This window comes from Hemiscyllium ocellatum, chromosome 1 (assembly GCF_020745735.1).
Source record: "Hemiscyllium ocellatum isolate sHemOce1 chromosome 1, sHemOce1.pat.X.cur, whole genome shotgun sequence".
Taxonomy (NCBI): Eukaryota; Metazoa; Chordata; class Chondrichthyes; order Orectolobiformes; family Hemiscylliidae; genus Hemiscyllium; species Hemiscyllium ocellatum.
Genome location: NC_083401.1, coordinates 156,415,775 through 156,437,965, shown reverse-complemented (window position 1 = coordinate 156,437,965; position 22,191 = coordinate 156,415,775). Strand labels below are relative to the sequence as shown.

The 22,191-nt window shown below is 43.3% G+C and overlaps 1 protein-coding gene across 1 annotated transcript in view; it reads left to right on the top strand.

Moving 5' to 3' along the window:
- The first annotated feature begins 13,031 nt into the window (after window positions 1–13,031).
- Window positions 13,032–22,191, top strand: part of npy1r (neuropeptide Y receptor Y1) — a 40,501-nt gene continuing 31,341 nt past the window's right edge. Inside the window, exon 1 of the mRNA XM_060832838.1 lies at window positions 13,032–13,073. The gene's annotated coding sequence lies outside the window, so the exon portion shown is untranslated. The remainder of the gene's footprint in view (window positions 13,074–22,191) is intronic.

Below are 22,191 nucleotides of genomic sequence, written 5' to 3'. Positions count from 1 at the left end.
TTCTATGATTTTGTGCAATATTCAGGAAATTATATGATCAGGGTAGTAAATAACCTGCAGGATGGATTTGGTGAGCCGTATTTCAGCATTAGGTTTGCACATTGAGCCAATGCTTATTTATGACGTTTCTGGTAAGGTATCATATTGTTGGAATCTCAATGCTCATACTGACCGACGAAGGTCGGTTTTTCTTAGACAATTGGTAGAACACCCAGACTGATTTCTCAACAAGGATATCAAGGAAAAGGGAACTCACTTGACTGCTCCATTTCAAAAGTCAATTTGAAAACAGGATGGACATATAATCATCACATGCAGTTGCAGATTCAAATACAGTAAACACATCTGTAACATATCAGAAGTGTGAGGGGAAATGAAGTTACTTTTTCATTCTATTGGAAGCATTTCTCATGGAACTCAACAAAGATATTCCTGAGCACTGGCCCGAGTGGGGATCTTATGGCAAAATTACCCATTTGGACAGGCATAGAACTGAATAGAACAGGCATACTGTTTCAAACAATTATGGTTTTAGACCTTTATGATATAGTATTGCAGCTCAGATGCTTGTAGCTATTTTGAGCACTACTTTGGTGAATAGGCTAGCAAGGTCAAATGAGCAGTTTGAAGACAGAAAGAACATTTATAAACCCAGTGCCTGGTTCAACACAACAAAACAGGTGACTGACATTTGTTGGTTCATTACTTAGGATGATAAGTCAGAGTCAACCTTTATAATTTAACAAAGCCTGACTGTTTAGTATCAATCAGTATTAATAGATGTGTTTTTCATGACAATGCTTATATCAATCACAGTTCACTTGTCAACCAATCAGCACTCTCTATTCTAAGAAATGTTGGTTTTCTCCTTGAATTTTTACTCTGTGAATTGTGAGTGCAGGATGAAAAGCTTTGAATAAATGTGTATTTTTTCAGCAAATCTCGAGTTCTGTATTTCCAAGTAACAACTAGCGCAATTGTTGAATCAAGAAGCCTAAATTAATTTCAGCAATGGATTACATTAGTTCTTGTCAACAAATCAAAATAAGAATTATTAGAAAGACATTAACTCGGAAGAGTTGTCATTTTTTCATTTATTCATTGAATGTGGGTATCGCTGAGAATTTATTGCCTATCCCTACTTGCCCTGTAGTGGGCAGTGGTGAGTTGCCTTTTTGAATTGCTGCAGTCCTTGGGGTGAAGGGACACTCATAGAGACTCAAAACATATACTCATAGGAAGGGTGTTCTAGAATTCTGAACCACCAACAAGGAGTTCCAAGACAACATAGTGTGCCACTTGGAGGGGAACCTGTAACTGATGGTGTTCTCATGCATCTTTTGTTATTTTCCAGTAAATGATGGAGGTTGCAGGTTTGGAAGGTACACTCAGGAGAGCCTGAGTTGCTGCAGTACATCTTCTGGATGTGTCTAGTTGCGAAGGGAGTGAATTTTGAAGGTGATGATGGGTGAGATGCTAACCAAGCAGCTACCAATTCCTGGATGGTGTCAATCTTCTTGAGTGTTGCTATAGCTGTACCCATAAGGGCAAGTGGAGAGTATTTCACTCCTGATTTGTGTCATGTGTGTGATGGACAAGTTATGGGATGACAGGAGGTGAGTTATTCATTGCAGAATTCTGGCTACAGTATTTATATGGCTAGTCCAGTTCAATCTCTGGTCAATGGCAACCCTGGGATGTTGATAATAGGTGATTCTGTGATGGAAACGTTGTTGAATGCCAATTGGAGATAGTTACTTTCTCATTTATTGGATGTGATCATTGTTTGATACTTATGCGGTGCAAACATCACTTAGCAATTATCAACCCAAGACTGGATATTTTCCAGGACTCGTTGCATATGGGAAAGGGCTGCTTCAGTACCTGAGGAGTCACATATGGTGCAGATTATTGTGCACTTATCAGCAAACATCCTTACTCTGACCTTGTGCTGGAGAAAGGTCATTGATAAAGCAGCTGAAGATGGCTGGGCCAAAGACATTACCCTGAGGAATGCCTGTAAGGATGTCATGGAGCTGAGATGACAGGCCTCCACAACCATTTGCACCAGGTATGACTGCAACCATTGGAGAGTTTTCCTCTGATTCCCATTGACTAATGCTGAATACAGTGTTAAAGCTGCTGCTGAAATATTGAATTCATGACTTTTCTTTCAGCCAGTAAATGTCAATAGATTCCTTTGAACTGCTGCAGAAGTCCATAACAAGTGTTGTCATGCAGCAACCAAACAGCTCTGTAATGGTATATCAATAGAAATTGGTGTCATTTCTAACAATGCACTGTCTTTCTGTAGATCAAATGATTTCCTCTACTTTCAATTATTGTAAGTTTACTTCCTCTTGAAATACTCAAATGTTACAGATATAAACATTAATTTTACTCTAAAGTACTGTGCTGGGGTAATTTGCACTTTCTATACAGGTGAATGCATTACAATGAATAAACATGTGGAATAATACAACTGAGTCATTTGTTAAACTGTTAAGCATATACGTATGAGCCTACATTTGCAATGGTTGACCAGTTTCCAGCACCAATAAAAACAAAAGTTACTGGAGAAACTCAGTAGGTTGGCAGCATCTGGGAGCAAACAAATTAACATTTTGGGTCCCGTGACCCTTTATCAGAACTGGTTGCAGCAAGGAAAAGATTGGTATCCATGCTGAAGGTGAGGTGAGGGGAACGAGGAGAAGTAAATGATAGATGGAGATGGCATCCAGAGAGTGAGAACAGCAGCCGGTCAGACAAAGTATTGGTTAATGGTCAGCCTGGGGAAATCAATAACTGCTAATAGGGTCCATTGGTAACGGACAATGGGCTGTTTCCAGTTGCTGCCCACGTAATGACAAGACCTGAAGTGTGGTGCTTGGGGTAAGGACATGGGAGGAGGTGCTCAAGCCCTAACTTTACTGATTTCGATACTAACTTCTAAAGGCTACAAGGTCCCAGAGTGGAAAATGAGACACTGTTCTTCCAATCCTGTAAATCTCAGCCCAAGTTGGAAGAACAGCATCTTCATTTTCCATTTCGGGACCATTTGGTCTTCTGGACTCAATATCAAGTTCAAAAATTCAAAAAAACTGACCATTACCCATTCCTTTCTCTGCTCAACGCTAGGAGAAAGTGAGGACTGCAGATGTGAGAGATCAGAGTTGAGAATGTGTTGCTGGAAAAGCGCAGCAGGTCAGGCAGCACCCAAGGAGCAGGAGAATCAACATTTTGGGCATAAGTCCTTCCTGATGCCTGATACATCAATTCTCCTTCTCCTTGGATGCTGCCTGACCGGCTTTGCTTTTCCAGCACCACACTCTCGCCTCTGCTCAACTGCTGTTCTTTTTAAAAACTGAAAGAACTGCAGATGCTATAAATCGGAAACAAAACCAGAAATTGGTGGCACAAGTCAACCTGTCAGGTAGCATCTGTGGGGAGAAATCAGACTTAACGCTTTGGTTTGAGTGACCCTTCCTCATAACTGATTCTGTTCTGAGGAAAGGTTACTTACCCAAAACATTAACTCTGTTGTTCTCTTTCTCTGGGCTCTATCTCCACAGATCATTCACTCTTCCCCCTCCCTCATGCCACCTGCAGAGGAACCTCGATTATCCGGCGTTCAATTATCCGTCGTTCAATTATCCGAACTTTGGATGATCCGAACGCAAATGCAAGGTCCCGATGCTTGGCTAAACTGTGCTATTCGACATTCAATTATCCAAACATTCGATTATCCAAACATTCGATTATCCAAACATTCAATTATCCGAACAAAATATTCCCCGCCGCGTCGTTCAGCTTCCTCTGCATATCAACCTCTTCTTCACTATAATCACGCCTGAAGATGGGTCACTAGATCCAAAATATAAACTCTGGTTTCTCTCACTGATGCTGCCAGACCTGATGAGTTTCTCCAACAATTTCTGTTTTTGTTTCTGATTTCCAGCTTCCAGTTTGTTGTTTTTACTTTGGACCAGTTCCCTGTGTTCTGTCGGTGTGCCTCAGATAATGTGTGAGAATGTCTTTTTAATGTTGTTTTCTTAACTGCAGATATTCTGTATTTTTAAGCATTAATGCTGACAATGTGATTTGAATGCCACTATGGGCCATTTCCTGTATGTGCAACACTTTCCCATCACTGGAACCTCCAGTTTTCCACATTTAACTTGCTACTTCTTACAAGTTTGTAGGCTTCTCCATCTTGCCTGCATGTTAGTTTGTGTTTGTTTCTTGTTACCTCCACATTGATTCATTTCTTCCAATCCTAGCTAGAATGAATGAAACTAGAGTGATGTTGTCTTTTACATTGCAAGATTAGAAATTAAGAAAACCCCTTTCACTTACTTCAACAAGGTAAAGAAGCATTATCAGCAGGATCAACATATTAAGTAATGTAAAGATGGCAAAATTAGTCCCTGTTTTTTGATGCTGATGTAGAAAAATACTGCTCCTCATTTTACAAAACAAATTAACCTTCTTTATTAACTACAAACATACAGGTATTTGGAAAGGCAAAGACTGATTAGGGATAGTCAACATGGCTTTGTGTGTGGGAAATCATGTCTCACAACCTTGACTGGGTTTTTTGAAGAAGTAACAAAGAGGATTGAGGAGACCAGAATGGTAGATGTGATCTATATGGACTTCAGTAAGGCGTTCAACAAGGTTCCTCATGGCAGACTGGTTAGCAAGGTTAGATCTCACAGAATAAAGGGAGAAGTATCCACTTGGATACAGAACTGGCTCAAAGGTAGGAGACAGAGGGTGGTGGTGGAGGGTTGTTTTTCATATTGGAGGCCTGTGACCAGTGGAGTACCACAAGGATCGTTGCTGGGTCCTCTACTTTTTGTCATTTACATAAATGATTTAGATGCGAGCATAAGACGTACGGTTAGTAAGTTTGCGATGACATCAAAATTGGAGGTGTAGTGGACAGCGAAGAAGGATACCTCAGATTACAACAGGATCTTGATCAGATGGGCCAATGGGCTGAGAAGTGGCAGATGGAGTTTAATTTAGATAAATGTGAGGTGCTGCATTTTGGGAAAGCAAATCTTAGCAGGACTTATACACTTAATTGTAAGGTCCTAGGGAGTGTTGCTGAACAAAGAGACCTTGGAGTGCAGGTTCATAGCTTCTTGAAAGTGGAGTCGCAGGTAGATAGGATAGTGAAGAAGGCGTTCATATAGGTCACATCTACTGCTCTGCCCTCATCAATCCTCTTTGTTACTTCTTTAAAAAATTCAATCAGGTTTGTGAGACATGATTTCCCATGCACGAAGCCAGGTTGACTAGCACTAATCGGTCCTTGCCTTTCCAAATACATGTACATCCTGTCCCTCAGGATTCCCTCGAACAACTTGCCTGCCACCGACGTCAGGCTCACAGGTCTATAGTTCCCTGGCTTGTCCTTACTGCCCTTCTTAAACAGTGGCACCACGTTTGCCAACCTCCAGTCTTCTGGCACCTCACCTGTGACTATCGATGATACAAATATCTCAGCAAGAGGTCCAGTAATCAGTTCTCCACCTTCCCATTTTCCAACCGTCCCTTTACCTGCGAACATCTGCTTCCAATCAACTTTTGAAAATTCTTGCCTAATACCATCAAAATTGGCCTTTCTCCAATTTAGAACTTCTACTTTTAGATCTGGTATATCCTTTTCCATCACTATTTTAAACCTAATAGGTTGCTGGCCCCAAAGTGCTCCCCCACTGACACCTCAGTCACCTGTCCTGCCTTATTTCCAAAAAATAGGTCAAGTTTAGCACCTTCTGATTTCCTTTAACCCTATCTGCTAAAGCTATCTCATGTCCCCTTTTTGCCCTCCTGATTTCTATCTTAAGTATACTTCCACTACCTTTATATCCTTCTCAGGATTCCTATACCACCTATACCTGCCATAAACCTCCTTCTTTTTCTTGACCAAAGCCTCAATCCTAGCCTTGGGCAACAGAATGTGTGCAGTTTGCACATTCTCCCTGTGTCTGTGGAGTTTCCTTTGGGAGCCCCAGTTTCCTCCCACAGTCCAAAGGTGTGCAGGTTAGATGAATTGGCCATGCTAAGTTGCCCGTAGTGTTCAGGGATGTGTAGGTTAGGTGCATTAGTCAGGGGAAATGTAGAGTAATAGAATAGGGGAATGGGTCTGTGTGGGTTACTCTTCGGAGGGTTGGTGTGAACTTTTTTGGGCCAAATGGCAGGTTTCCACACTGTAGGGATTCTATGATTCTATGTATACACAGTATACCTGATCCAATTCAACAAAATAGAGTGACTGCCGTTCACAGATTTATCTCTCAGGAGAATAACATAATAAATCTGAGTCAACTTGCCTGATTAAAATTTAAACAAAGCCTGTTTATTTAATGTCAATCAGCATTAATAATACATTCTCCATGAAAATGCCTCTATCAATGAGAGTACTTGCCAACCAATTAATCTTATCTACTCATGCAGTATCATTGTTGATTTTTCCTTTGAATTGGTATTCTTGTGAATTGTCCTGATGAGTGCAAGGTGAAATCTATTGAGGAAATATGCCCTTTCTCAGTAACATTTTTTTATGGTATGACCAAATGATACCCTGTTTTATTATTCAAAGAACTATTACAAAGAGGTTGCATAATTTTTTTCTTTTTTGCTTCTTTATGAATTTTCTTCTTTTAGTCTCTCTGTTGTAGAAGTTAATTCTTTGGGTGAGTATAATACAAATGGGACTAGATTGGGTTGGGATACCTGGTTGGCATGGACAAGTTGGGCTGAAAGATCTGTTTCCATGCTGTATATCTCTATGACTCTATGACTTGGATAATAGTGTCCAGTTGGGCTTCACTTAGAGTCATAGAGTCATAGAGATGTGCAGCATGAAAGAACCCCTGAAGTCCAACTCATCCATGCTGGCCAGATATCCTAAATTAATCGAGTCCCATTTGCCAGCACTTGGCTTACACCCTTCCTATTCACATACCCATCCAGATGCTTTTTAAATGTTGCAATTGTACCAACCTCCACCACTTCCTCTGGCAGTTCATTCCATACACGTACCACCCTCTGTGGGAAAAAGTTGCCCCTTAGGTCTCTTTTAAATCTTTCCCCTCTCACCATAAACCTATACCCTCTAGTTCTGGACTCCCCCACCCCAGGGGAAAGATACAAAGCCTTGTTAGGGAGTGATGCCACTCAGGTGAATCAACTATAAGTGGATGTCATAGCACAACTCTTTCTTCTTTATACTTCACACAAGTGGGCTTCAAGAAGTCCTGGGTAACAATCAAGCAGAAAGACATTGATTGTTCTTTCCTAACCCCTGGCCTAATAATCAATTGTTGCTTACTACTGCTTCCCATGTGTGAGTTGTTCGTTTTGGTAAAAACAATGACTGCAGATGCTAGAAACCAGAGTCTAGATTAGAGTGGTGCTGGAAACGCACAGCAGGTCAGGCAGCATCAGAGGAGCAGTAAGATGGACATTTCAGGCAAAAAACTCTGATCTAGACTCTGGTTTCCAACATCTGCAGTCATTGTTTTTACCTCGTTGATTTTAACCCTACTGCGAATCCTCTTGCAAGGATGCCTGCCTTGAAGAAGTTTTCCTCCTCTCTCTACAAGAATCTCAGGGAGTCCCTCTCCCACTGCAACTCCCGGGTCATTTCCTCTGTCCTGAAGCTCTTCAACCATGTCGTGAAACAGACTCGCTACCACTGCCACATTTGCTTCCTCAGTGCCTGCCTCCGTAACCAACTCATCCCACACGGACTCCGGACCACCTTTAAACCAGCAGAGTTCGGACCCGAACAGGACAAACAGTACAGACTACAGATTCAAAAACACCAGCAACAGTTCTCCTTCAAGATCCTCCGCTCCACACTTGCAGCAATGCGCCGGCACCTAACCTCTCTACAGTCAGCCCTGCCTCAGCTGAGGGCCACACTCTCTCAGAATTGCAAAGGACCCCTCCTTTACTATGTTCTCAGGAGAATTCATGCTCTCAACAAACAGTATTTCAACTCCATCTCAAACATCAAAAACTGTAAGTACAACAAACTTTTATCTACCCATCTCCATAACCAACGCTCCTCGAACATCCAGTAGATTCCCCCGGCCTCTGGAACTGCTTGGACGCCATTAGCCATGCGGGTCATGCAACCACCATCCCCATGCTGATTGATGATGTCACTTCTGTCCCCATCATGGCCGCTCCCACAGCCACTTCTGCCCCTCACAAATCCTCATGCAATGAAGGGCTTTTGCCCGAAACGTTGATTTTACTGCTCCTCGGATGCTGCCTGAACTGCTGTGCTTTTCCAGCACCACTCTAATCTCTTGTTCATTTTGGGTGAAACTTTCACTCTCTCTGTCATGCATAATTCAGCTATTCAAGGGACAAACTCTCAAAGCCCATGGACAAGTCTGAATTATGACAAGAAAGAATGAAATGCATTCTTTGTAACTCACACATAATACGTGACAATCAGTAATTTGAAATAAGAATTCAGGAACCATAAGACATAAACTTTAAATAATATTTGAGGTATTATTTAATTCAGGAGTTGTTCTCTCACATTCAGTCTCCCTCCACAAATTCTCTCTTACTGTCTCAATATCTAAATCTCTCTCTTTCACTCTCACGACATTGCAGTTAAAATCTTATTTTGTCAATTGTCTGTTATGGCAACTTTTGCTTCCAGACTCTCTGTTCATTTGACTGCAGCATTTTTGTTGCAATAATATTTAATAGCTGAAAGGCTTGGTAAAGAAAAAGAGTTAAAGTTTTGAGTCCAGTATGACTCTTCTTCAGACTTTAAAGTAAGATTAGTCTGTCCTTCAACTGTTAGCAAGTCACTAATAACAAAGCAAGCCCTGGTATGTTTTCAATTTAGTGTTGAGAGTGCAGTGCTGGAAAAGCAGGTCAGGCAGCACCCGAGGACCAGGAGAATTGATGTTTCAGGCAAGAGCCTTTCATCAGGAATATTTTGAATTTAGTCTGCCTACTTCAAAGGTTATTGCAAAGAGAATAGTGGTGCATTTTTCATAGATGAGATAAAAGAACCAAGTGATTTTAGCAATCATTTTGCTCATTTTTGTTTCATTGTTTCCCTTAGTCTTAATTCTCCCCTTCTGTTATTCCCTGCCTGAAAGGATGTACAGGCAATCAGTGCCAATGTACCTCTAGAGATGCCCATCAGGATATGAATGACAATAGCTCCAGGCAATTCCTATCAATTTTCTGTCTTTTCTTCTCGTATAGGATAGAGGCAATTCATTAAACAGAATATATTCTTCCTGACAGCTGGGCTGACGCTGGGGACTTACATGAGAGGAACCATGGGATCCAGACACTTCCTAAAGGGAATACAGTCAGAATATTTACAAGGGAACGCATTTTCAAATCGATTTTGGTCATTCAGTGAGGTCAGAGAACAATTATTTTGTAACCTGTTCATTCACTATGGACATCCAGTCCCTGTACACCTCCATCCCCCATCACGAAGGACTCAAAGCCCTCCGCTTCTTCCTTTCCCGCCGCACTAACCAGTACCCTTCCACTGACACCCTCCTTCGACTGACTGAACTGGTCCTCACCCTGAATAACTTCTCTTTTCAATCCTCCCACTTCCTCCAAACTAAAGGAGTTGCCATGGGCACCCGCATGGGCCCCAGCTATGCCTGCCTCTTTGTAGGATATGTGGAACAGTCCATCTTCCGCAACTACACTGGCACCACCCCCCACCTTTTCCTCCGCTACATCGATGACTGTATCGGCGCTGCCTCGTGCTCCCACGAGGAGGTTGAACAGTTCATCAACTTTACTAACACCTTCCATCCCGACCTGAAATTCACCTGGACTGTCTCAGACTCCTCCCTCCCCTTCCTAGACCTTTCCATTTCTATCTCGGGCGACCGACTCAACACAGACATCTATTATAAACCGACTGACTCCCACAGCTACCTGGACTACACCTCCTCCCACCCTGCCCCCTGTAAAAACGCCATCCCATATTCCCAATTCCTTCGTCTCCGCCGCATCTGCTCCCAGGAGGACCAATTCCAACACCGCACAACCCAGATGGCCTCCTTCTTCAAGGACCGCAGATTCCCCCCAGACGTGATCGACGATGCCCTCCACCGCATCTCCTCCACTTCCCGCTCCTCCGCCCTTGAGCCCCGCTCCTCCAACCGCCACCAAGACAGAACCCCACTGGTTCTCACCTACCACCCCACCAACCTGCGCATACAACGTATTATCCGCCGCCATTTCCGCCACCTCCAAACGGACCCCACCACCAAGGATATATTTCCCTCCCCTCCCCTATCAGCGTTCCGCAAGGACCACTCCCTTCGTGACTCCCTTGTCAGATCCACACCCCCCACCAACCCAACCTCCACCCCCGGCACCTTCCCCTGCAACCGCAGGAAATGTAAAACTTGCGCCCACACCTCCACACTCACTTCCCTCCAAGGCCCCAAGGGATCCTTCCATATCCGCCACAAGTTCACCTGTACCTCCACACACATCATCTATTGCATCCGCTGCACCCGATGTGGCCTCCTCTATATTGGTGAGACAGGCCGCTTACTTGCGGAACGCTTCAGAGAACACCTCTGGGCCGCCCGAACCAACCAACCCAATCACCCCGTGGCTCAACACTTTAACTCCCCCTCCCACTCCACCGAGGACATGCAGGTCCTTGGACTCCTCCACCGGCAGAACACAACTACACGACGGCTGGAGGAGGAGCGCCTCATCTTCCGCCTGGGAACCCTCCAACCACAAGGTATGAATTCAGATTTCTCCAGCTTCCTCATTTCCCCTCCCCCCACCTTGTCTCAGTCGGTTCCCTCAACTCAGCACCGCCCTCCTAACCTGCAATCCTCTTCCTGACCTCTCCGCCCCCACCCCACTCCGGCCTATCACCCTCACCTTGACCTCCTTCCACCTATCCCACCTCCATCGCCCCTCCCCCTAGTCCCTCCTCCCTACCTTTTATCTCAGCCGGCTTGGCTCTCTCTCTCTTATTCCTGATGAAGGGCTTATGCTCGAAACGTCGAATTCTCTATTCCTGAGATGCTGCCTAACCTGCTGTGCTTTGACCAGCAACACATTTGCAGCTGTGATCTCCAGCATCTGCAGACCTCATTTTTTATTCAAAATAAATCTAACGTTTGCAATATTTAAACAAATCATTTGGTGTTTTGAGGTTGCAAGATAGACAATATGAAAGAAAGATATTTGGTTTTATCTTGCGATTTATTTATTTCCTTGTGTATTTGTCTGTATTGTGTAATGTTTTGTCGCTATGCTAACCTCTGGCACTGGACGCATTCACCGTGCACCGTTTCTGTTGGCCAGAATGTCAATATCAACTTATAATTTCAACCAAATTGGATAATTATGTGTGCTTTCTTCAAAAAAAACTTTTTTTTTGTAAGGATACACAACATAGACAAACATGGCAACAAAGCATTTGTTTATATTTTCCTGTGAACGTTCAGATGTGCAGTCAAACAGGGCAGGTGGCCAGTTATATCAGGCAGTGCTTTATTTTATTCCCCACCCCCCCTCGAACTCATCATTATCCACCCCCTCCATGTTAAAACAGACGAATGATCGCAGACAATTTGCTCCCGTGCTTTTCTGACAACCGTGAAAATCGCTGTGCTCCCTCGGTGCCAATCTGCGGCGCTCCGGGAGTTAGTCTGATCATTTGCTTTAAATGTCAACAGAAAATGAAAGATGTCAATCTCCCGGTGACTGTGCCGGTCTTTATTGTGGCTGTGCAGTGAGATGGATGGGGGGAAATGTCAGGGTGGGGTGGGGGGGACAGGATCGACACAAAGTCAGTGAAACAGTGGATGGAGTACCGTCCCGAATGAGAGAACAAGCGGCGCTGGAGAAACGTCTCCACATGCCAAGTCTTAAGAGATCACTTCATGCCTTGGTTACAAAACTCAAAGAGTTGAATTACCTGCGATGGGAAGTGGGGTGGTCTCTATCGCCATTTGCCTGCCGATGCGAGGCACCGTGAGTGGTTCCACTCTGACTGTGGTGAATCTGTTAGATTTCCTGGAGGTTCTCAGCTGGAAACTTGGGAATCTGACTTAATCGCCGCCTCTCGTTGGGGTGCTGGTGGTGGGGGAGAGGAGGAGGAGGGATGTCCTTGCTCTCGGCTTCAGCTCTTGACACGGTCTTCATTTATTGCGTTTTCTTTCCCCCTCCCCACCCACCTTGTCCCCCCTTCCGATTTAATTTCTCACATTTCTCAGCCCTCGCCTTCCACTGGGAGTCCAACCCCCCCCCCCCCCACCTCCTGTTTTTTGTAATGTCTCCACAAACTCTGCAGTAGCAAACCTCCCTCCCACCCCCTTCCCCTCTCCGCCTTACTTATCCCACAGCCCTCGATGAACCAGCGGGAGGCTGGTGGCGGTACGCACTCCAGGAGTTACTGGTGACTATATATATATATATATATACTCTCTCTCTCTCTGGGCTGCAGTTTTCCCGGACTATCGCGGAAGCATTCCCGCCCAGTTGACTTCGCTTGAGCAAGACACTATTGGATGTGACGGGGAGATAGAACAAGGCAGGCACCGTGAGACGATGTCAACACATCATGATGACACTCAGCTTGTGATGTGCCGTTGGCCTCTTTGAAGCTCCACTTTTGACAGGAGTGAGTCTCATCCAGCCCCCCCCCCACCCCCAGGTCCACTGGGAGTGAATTTGCCAAGTGTGGGATCAGAGCCTTTTCCTGCAGGACTTCTCCAGGAGCAAGCAACACAACAGCAGTGAGGAGTCAGCCCATGCCTCTCGCCCTTGGGGGGGACACTGGGGAATTGGGTTTGTCATCTGCACTTGTTTGTATTCCCCCCTCCTTTTGCAATGCCGGCAAGCCGGTCAGTCCCCACTCCCCAACCCTGACACTGTGATTTGTCAGCAGCTGTAACTCCCAAGGTCCCGCCTCCGCGGTAAGAAATAAGGAGCAACTCGCTGATGAATTATTAAAGAACAGTGTGCAACACCAAAGACCACGTTCAGCTCTCTCTCTCTCCCTCTCTTGTGTCGTAAGTGGGTTTTATCTCTTTTTTTAATCCCCCCCCCCCCCTTCAAACTCGGCTTTCTGGTATTGCTCGGCTATTGAAGAGAATTTGATATTAGAGAGATGATAGCAACGGCTGGCTGTGTGGGAGAGGGAATAACTCAGTGTCAGTCACAAACAGTAAAACTGGCGACTGAGCCATTATCAAGCCATAACAGGGTCTGGTGACCCCAAAATGGACTTCCAACACATCCAGAATGTTAACTCCCCAAGTCTGTTTTGGTTGCAGTTTTCCCGTTCAGGAATGGGATGTCAGGGTCTCGCCTCAGTGAGCGCGGTCAGCCGAGTGAGCGTGAAAGCGGTCACTTGGTTAGAAGCAACTTCCTGACCTGCCTGGACCTTCCCGCCGTTGTCATCGTGAGAAACACGGGTGTAACGTTTCCCATTCTGTAAGACACGGTTGAGTGGACGTTTGGAATGTGGTGTTTCAGGAGAAATATGTCTTTAGAGTAGGGGATGTTAGTCCTCATGTTATTAAGTTTGCTTGAAGTTCTCTTGAGATGAAATGAAAATTACAGCAATCCCTTCCTCGACGGGATGATTGAAGAGATGTGGTGTTTTCAAGTTGTTTGGAATTGCACAATTTCCAACGCCTGTTAGGAGTGAGGGTCACCGGACCCGAGTCATTAACTCTGATTTCTTTGCACAGATGTTGCCAGACCTGCTAAGCTTTCTTCCGGCAACTTCTGTTTTGGTTCCATGGTCTTCCGCGCCACGAATGGAATGGAAAGTGAATGTTCCCTCTGAATTGTAGCCTCCGGCGTCCATCCCAGGATTTCAGCAGCGCTCAGTTGGCTATTGGTGCCTGGTGGCTCACAGCATGATGCTGTTCCCCTCAGCAACCTCTCTAGTTTGAAGCGAGAGAGAGAGAGAGAGAGAGAAAACAATTTGGGGAAGATGTAAGGGAGTGTGAAAGGTAAGAGTTCCGAGCTGGAGCCCCGAGGAAGGGGAGAAAATGAGTCAGGGAGAGTGAGAAAGCAGGAGGGATGGGAGAGACTGAGCGCCTAGAGATGCGATACCGCTAAGGAGGAAGACCAGGAGAAGAAGCTGGGACTGAGCTTAAAGGCGAAAGAGCCAGAGGGGAAGAAATCAAACAGGTAAACTCTGTGTACACCTTTTTGTTGGAGAGAGAGGTCAACGGGAATAAGATCAAATGATCAGAAGAGTGGGAGAGTTGGGTGCGATAATGGATAGGGGCAACTTAACAAAATCTGGAGTTTTCTTAATTAGCCTGACATTGTGAGGGAATGACACTGCAACTGCCCATTTCCGTGGTCAGTCAATGAATGTGCTAATGACAGCGTTTCACTTCTGTGGATGTGATTCATGAGCTGGCGTTCTGTTCTGCTTCAAACTAACGTGGAGATTTAATTAGTAAGAATCAAAACAAAACTAAATCAATCCGAAGCAATAAAACTGCAAACTGGGAATTTAATGAACAGCAAGAGATTTGGCCAACCTTTAAAATAATGTGCTTGACATCTTCCTGTCTCTACATTTTTTCTATTTTTAGTAAAGCTGTTTAAATATTCAACACCCCCACATTGTTGGGGATTGTGCATTCCTAATTACATCAGGTCCCAATTCTCAATAAATATAGAATGATGTGCAATCAACAGCACCCTGAGGGTTTAAATTAGAACATAATTCTCTGCAAATTTATTTTAATGTTGACTCCCTATCCTGGTGATTAGCTGCTTCCTCCCAAGTGCTGTTGATTTTCTGTTCTCATTGTGCAGCTCAGCAATCTGTGCTCCCTCTGCCTTCTCCTTTCCCTCCTTCTCATTCACAACATATTACAAGCTTCTATTATTTGTGATCCTCACCTGCTTCTCAATTTCAGAATCACTTCTTGACACCACCACCCCCTCCCCCCCCCTACACACACACACACATACACACACACACACACACACACACACACACACACCATTTCTAGGTTAAATTCTAATATGTACTTTTTCATTTAAAATAAAGAGTTGGATTCTTGGAACCACCACCACACTCCTGTCTCTCACAAATCTTCAGTAATATGTTTGCTGTATAGATACAGTAAGAACTGTGTGTAGAAGAGCTGTGCAACTAATTCTTACCATCCAAGGCAAAGCAGCCTGCTTAATTAGAAACTGATACATCACCTTCAACATTTCCTCCCTTCATCACTGCACACAATGGAGACGATGAACCACTGCAGTAACTCAACAAGGTACTTTCAACAGCACTTTCCAAAACTCATAACCTCCACCGACTAGAAGGATAAGGGCAGCAGATATATGGGAATACCACATTCTTCAAGGTGCCCTCCAAGTCACACACTACCTGATGGAACTATGTCAACATCTCTTTGCTTTGGTTGGGTCAAAATCTTAGAATTCCCTTCCTTACAGAACTGTGTGTGCACCTACCTCATATTCCTCCACAGTATTCAAGAATTATCACTTGCCCGAAGAAAATTAAGGATGGTCAAAAAATGTTGGCTTAGCCACTGCAGACCATCCTATGAATGAATTAAAAAGTCAAAAGATCACATGATTCTATTCCCAGTGTCATGTGATTTTTGACATTGTCCATCCTCGTCCAACACCAGCACCTTCATATAAAAAAACTGTCTTGTCGTTGTTCAACTTTGAGAATGAATTCCAGAATTGGAGTTCAGTCTGATATATCACAATGTATCAGTGTAAATACATTTATGTTTTTAATTAGCTTTGATAGGCGAGGCAAGTTAATGTTTGGGGAATAGTAAAAATGATACTTATTAACAATTAGCACTACATTTTGTGAAGATATTTGTGAGTATTAAACTTAAGTGATATGTATTAAAAGACAAGCTGAAGCACAGAGATTTACATACAAGGAGAACTTTTCAGAAATTAAGATGAGGAGATTAGTCCCACTGAATTTTCTGTTCATTAAATAAAATGAGAATCCAGTCAAATGTTTTGCTGACTAAGTTCAACTAAATATAAGCTTTTCTGATGAAGAATATTTCCAGTTTTTATAAATCTTGAAATTGTGAGAGTTAACTTGACCAGGTTCTTTTTAGGATCTAAAATCAGATTTGATCTTCAAAGGACAATTACCAAAATACTTTGTTTTTATTTATTCATGGGGTAAAGGCATCACTGGCTGGACCGGAACATTTTGCCCATCCATAATTTTTCAGAGGGTGGTTAGGAGTCAACCACATTGCTGTGGGTCTGGAGTCACATGTAGGCCAGATGAGGTAAGGACAGCAGATTTTCTTCCCTAAAGGGACATGAGTGAACCATATGGGTTTTTCGTGACAACTGGAAATGGTTTCATGGATCATTACACTCTCATTTTCAGACTACTATTGAATTTAAATACTACCATCTGCCATGTAGGATTTGAACACAGAACACTACCTGGGTCTTTGAATTAATAGCCTAATGATGATACCACTAGGCCATTGCCTACCATGTAAATTCTAAACATTTTATTTTTAAAAAACTCAATGATTTCAGCAGAAGCATGCTTAGAAGAAGTCTTGATGCTTATTTTTAAAGAAAAGGGTGCAACAATTGAAAGCTTTGGGTTGAGATGCAGTTAAAATCCTTTCAATAAAAGTCCACCTTGCATTATTCACAATGGAACCAGAAAATTAGCACATAAATACTTTGCTCAATGGTTAAAAACCAGATATCAGAGCCATAAGGCTTGAACTTGAGTACAGATCTTGCCTTGTCAGGATTTCTTCACAGTTTCAGTTTTTCTATATTTTGTGAAATGTTGGGCTGTTCTAAGGGTAAAAATACCAAGAAAGGCAAAAGAGGAGTAGACAAGAAACTGAGGGGAAAGTATGAGGGGAGTGCTACATTTATTATCCAAAGGGCAGTAATAAGTATTATAGAAATACTGTATAGGATCATACAGTACAGAAGAGGCCCTTTGGCATAACAACTCTGTACTGCCAAAAATATACCAGCACCAACACTAGGCCTTGAATGTTATGACACCTCATCCAAGTACTTTTTCAAAGTTGTGAGGTTTCCTACCTCAACTATTCTCCCAGGCTGTGTATTCCAGACCTTCATCACTGCATGAAACAGTCTTTTTTTTGTTCTCAAATTCCTTCTAAATCTCCTGACATTTACTTTAAAATTATTTCCCTTGTTATTGGCTCTTCGACTAAGAGGAACAGACACTTTCTATTTATTCTGTCTATGCTCCTCATAATCTTATACATCTCAATCAGGTATGCCTCAATCTTCTTTGCACCAAAGAAAACAATGTCTTTGTTGTTGAAATGCTCCATCCCAGGCAACATCCTCGTGAATCTCTATTGCAGCCTCTAGTGCAATCACATCCTTTCTATAGTGGTGACTGGAACTGCACTTTGACCTATAACTGCTAAACTGTGGACCACTGCTCAAATGTCGTATTGTATAAAGAATCTCTTGTGCTTAAGTAAAAATCATAATGGTGAAGAATAATAGACGGTAAATTTACAATGTTTTGACCATTGTTGTTCCTCAATCAACAATACAAAATCAGATTATCCAGCTCTGTCCATTGTTTGCAGACATTGCTGAGTGTAAACTGGTTGCCACAAGAGAACAATGGCTGCTTTGAAACATTACAATTTTTCTTTAATTGATTTAAATATGTGAATGGCCCAGATCTTCCTATAGCTGTATAATTGTTTCTGAAGTATAGATAGGAGTTGCACAATGGGTCCATGTGGATTCCACATCGTGCAGACTCTGAAGGAATTACCTGGGAAGCTGAAGATTCTAATGGGCAATGCCCCTATTTCTGGAAAACTCCAAGATCAGAGAATTTGGAGGGCTGCACTGATGCTAAGTAAGTGGTTACTCAGGAAAGGTTAGATTCAGCTCCTCAGCTTTTAGATCAGAGTGGTGCTGGAAAAGCACAGCAGGCCAGGCAGCATCTGAGGAGCAGGAAAATCGACGTTTCGGGCAAAAGCCTTTCATCAGGAATGGAGCTCCTCAGCACCTCAGTAACAATTAAACTGACCTCCAACTTACCTCACACATTCAAAGTTTTGGAGAAGATTTGTAGCTCAGGTGCTCGTTGTTGTGGTTCTGTTCACCGAGCTGGGAATTTGTGTTGCAACCGTTTCATCCCCTGTCTACGTGTCATCCTCAGTGAAAAAAAAATCCCATGCAAGGACTGCACAAAACACTACATAGGACAAACAGGAAGACAGCTAACGACCCGCATCCATGAACACCAACTAGCCACGAAACGGCACGACCAGCTATCCTTAGTAGCCACACACGCAGATGACAAGCAACATGAATTTGACTGGGACAACATACTATTATAGGACAAGCCAAACAGAGAACAGCCAGGGAATTCCTAGAGGCATGGCACTCATCCACAGATTCAATCAATAAGCACATCGACCTGGACCCAATATACCAACCATTGCAACCGACAGCTGGAACTGACAACCGGAAGCAGCAGGTACAAATCACTATAAATGCCAGAGGAAACATCACAGAAGCACTTCACAGGAGGCTCCCAAGCACTGAGGATGTCACCGAGACAGGGGACGAAACGTCTGCAACACAAATTCCCAGCTCGGCGAACAGAACCACAACAATTACCTCACACATCACCAATTTACGCCTCCTCTCGAATTCTTGCAGGGCCCAAGTCAGCACCCCTCCCACTAGGACTCAACGCTCCCTCAGGACTGGAACACCTCTACCCTGACTTTCCCCAACACTTATCCTCTGGCACTGGACATGACTTCCTCTGGCCCATTCTGAATCTGATACTTCTACGCCACAGTCAGATCAAACTCACCCAAAAGCACCATCATTCCCTCCCTCACAGACCTCATCGATCTTATATCTGCACTCCCATCCTCCTCTGGGAGCTGGCCCATCCTTCACAGTCCCATCTTTCTGCTCCCCCCCCAGCCCATCCCCACTGGATCCCACTCATACATATCTACCCTGAATATTATGTTACTTACCTGGGCCCCATGCCACCTTATTCTCTGGTACGCAACTCATCTGACACCCACCCCATCTGGCACCGTTCTTACCTGGCATCCTGCTCTATTGGCACTCTACCCTCTCAGCATCCTTACATGATATTTACCTTACATGCTTACAATTTGGAAGTCATTAAAGTAGTTGCCTGTACTGCTGGATCTTTATCATACAGGATATAGCAACAAGCTGCCGTGGAAAAAGGAATGTGATTGATCCTCCCCTGACAGTTCGACAGTCCAGGGGTTTGTTGGAATGCAAGTACAGCTCTTTATTGCTTAAGGAGCTAGAATCTTCCGTTAGGAATGTGGAGCTCTTTTGTGCCATGAAAATAAAGGAGGCAGAGTAGCAATCTGAATGAGACTGCAATTCCTCACAAACTCCAGAGCAATACTTTCTGGGCTCCCTATCTGAAAGTATCATTTAAAGATAACACCTTGAGATCACAACTCACTAAAGAAATTATTCTTCCAATTTCCAGGGAGTTCTGACTTGCTGAACCTCTCTGAGAATTGTCTGGAAACTTTATTCCCCTGGCCCCCGGACCCTCCTCAAAAGACTCTGAAAAAATGTTGGAAATGTCAGACAGTTCTGATATACTTACCTGAATAGTCACCCACATACAGTCTCCCAGACCCTCCTGATAAACCAGTAGGGCAGCACGGTGGCTCAGTGGTTAGCACTGCAGCCTCACAGCGCCAGGGTCCCAGGTTCGATTCCAGCCTTCGATTCCATTCTCCCTGTGTCTGCGTGGGTTTCCTCCGGGTGCTCTGGTTTCCTCCCACAGTCCAAAGATATGCAGGTTAGGTGAATTGGCCATGCTAAATTGCCCGTTGTGTTAGTCAGAGGGAAATGGGATTGGATGGGTTACTCTTCGGAGGGTCGGTGTGGACTTGTTGGGCCAAAGGGCCTGTTTCCACACTGTAGGGAATCTAATCTAATCTACTCCTGACTATGCTACCTCCCAAACACCTGTATAGCTCCCAACTAAAAATGCCTATCCTCTCACCACCCTACTATTTACTCAACTGGACCTGCCTAACCTCTAACCTGACTACTCCACTGATTTATCTCGATTATCCAACCACCCACCTCGTCCCCCGACCCAGCTGACACACTTACACACCGACCATCTCACTTATGTTACAGATCTGTCCATTTACTCATTTACCTGACCAGCCTACTCACTCCACCACCCTGCTCATCTATTCATTGATTTATTCACTAACTTTCAAACTAGACTTCTGAATTTGCCATATGGCAGCTGGTGGTGCCATTAGAGGGCATGTCTGCCTCTTGACTCAGCAATTGAATGTCTCAAAAGATGTGGCATTTCAAATTTCCATTCAATTTAATAGACTTTAAGATGATGATACAGAAGGCTGGAAGTATGACAAAATCAAGTCAACTGATTGCCGAAATGTTGATCATGAGAGACTGAGAATAGAACTTGGGGAAATAAAGTAAAACCATGGCAAACAGCAATAAGAAGGACTTAAAATGGTGTTCAACTAAATGCTGAAAAAATATATCCTGCTAAAGGAAAATAAAGGTGACTGTGCACCTGATGAAGGAGCGGCGCTCCGAAAGCTAGTGTGCTTCCAATTAAACCTGTTGGACTATAACCTGGTGTTGTGTGATTTTTAACTTTGTACACCCCAGTCCAACACCGGCATCTTCGAATCATAAAATACATAGACAGCAAGGGAGTGCATAATAACGAAGTATGAAGAATTTACAATTAGAAAGGCAAAGGGAATTCCAAGTTAAATTATAAAACAACATAAAACAAAATAATAAAATGTTTTATACGTTAAGAAAAGAAGGCTGCAATTGGAACAGGACCAGTAAAGGATAGACTGGAAAATTTTAAAGAGGTTAAAGATGTGGTACAGCAAAAATATTAAATAATATTTAATTTGAGCATACACAAGGTAAAGGGAGCAGGTGGACGTGCCATTAATTGATAAGATTTTTAAATTAATTGCTCTACCTAATCTTTAAAATGCATGATATATTTCCTTAGACAAGTTATTATCATTCTGAACAATTGTGAACACGTCACGACTTTCAATACTGCAGTCCTTCACAGATCGCTTCAATGTTTTGTAGCATTTTCTGTGTCATCCTCTGAAATGCTGGCAATTTGTGAATTGAGAAATGAACCTGCACGGTAGATACTGTTTAGCTGTTGAGGAATCCAGTCCACAGAGGTTGGTTTTGCAGGATTTTTGAAATCATGTTGATTTGTCTTTATAAAGGACAACAACATTTATTTGACAGATTGAATTCAGAAAATGTAATGAAGGCATTGCTCATAGAAATCTCCTGCACACTTATATATAACTGATACATGCAGCACTCCTCAATACAGTACAGGAGTGTGGGCAATACAACCACTTTGTATACGAAGAGGTTTGTTGATTTGCAGAGGTCTTTGCTATCAAATCCTTGATTCTGTAGCTTATAGAATGTTGAACTGACAGAGTGATTGACTGTTTAATCACCTCCTGAGAGTGGTGACTGCTAAGATATGGGGAATGCTCCACATATTATAGAGTATTTCTTTCAACCTGTGTGGGAGGTGGAATATTTGTTTGGCCAGATTTGGTTGATGTTTGAATCTCGCTTCATGGTCAGGCCAAGTTTATTGTCAATTGATTCAAAGAGACCAAGAGTGGCTTGCAGAGTGGGCAACAAAACTGCAGTTATCTACCCATGCCAAATTATGCATGTTATGGGGGACTGTTTCACTTTTGAACAGAAGTAAAAATAATAAAGGAATAATGATATAATTCCAATTTTGGATTCTGTGTGACTTGGAAAAGAAATTGCGGGGTGGTAGTGCTCTCTGGTCTGATGCCCTTGTCCTTGTAGGTGATAGTGACCATGGGTTTGGAAGATACTACAGGCTTGGCAATTTGCAATATCTTGTATATGGTACGTAAGATATCATAATCATTGTGTTGTGTTCCTGAACATACAATTAGCACCACATTTGCAGATTAGTAGGTAGTGTAGGTTAAATTTACTTGAAATTCTAAAACAAGTTAACTTAACAGAAAATCTGATATTTTGCTGTACGAGAGCAAG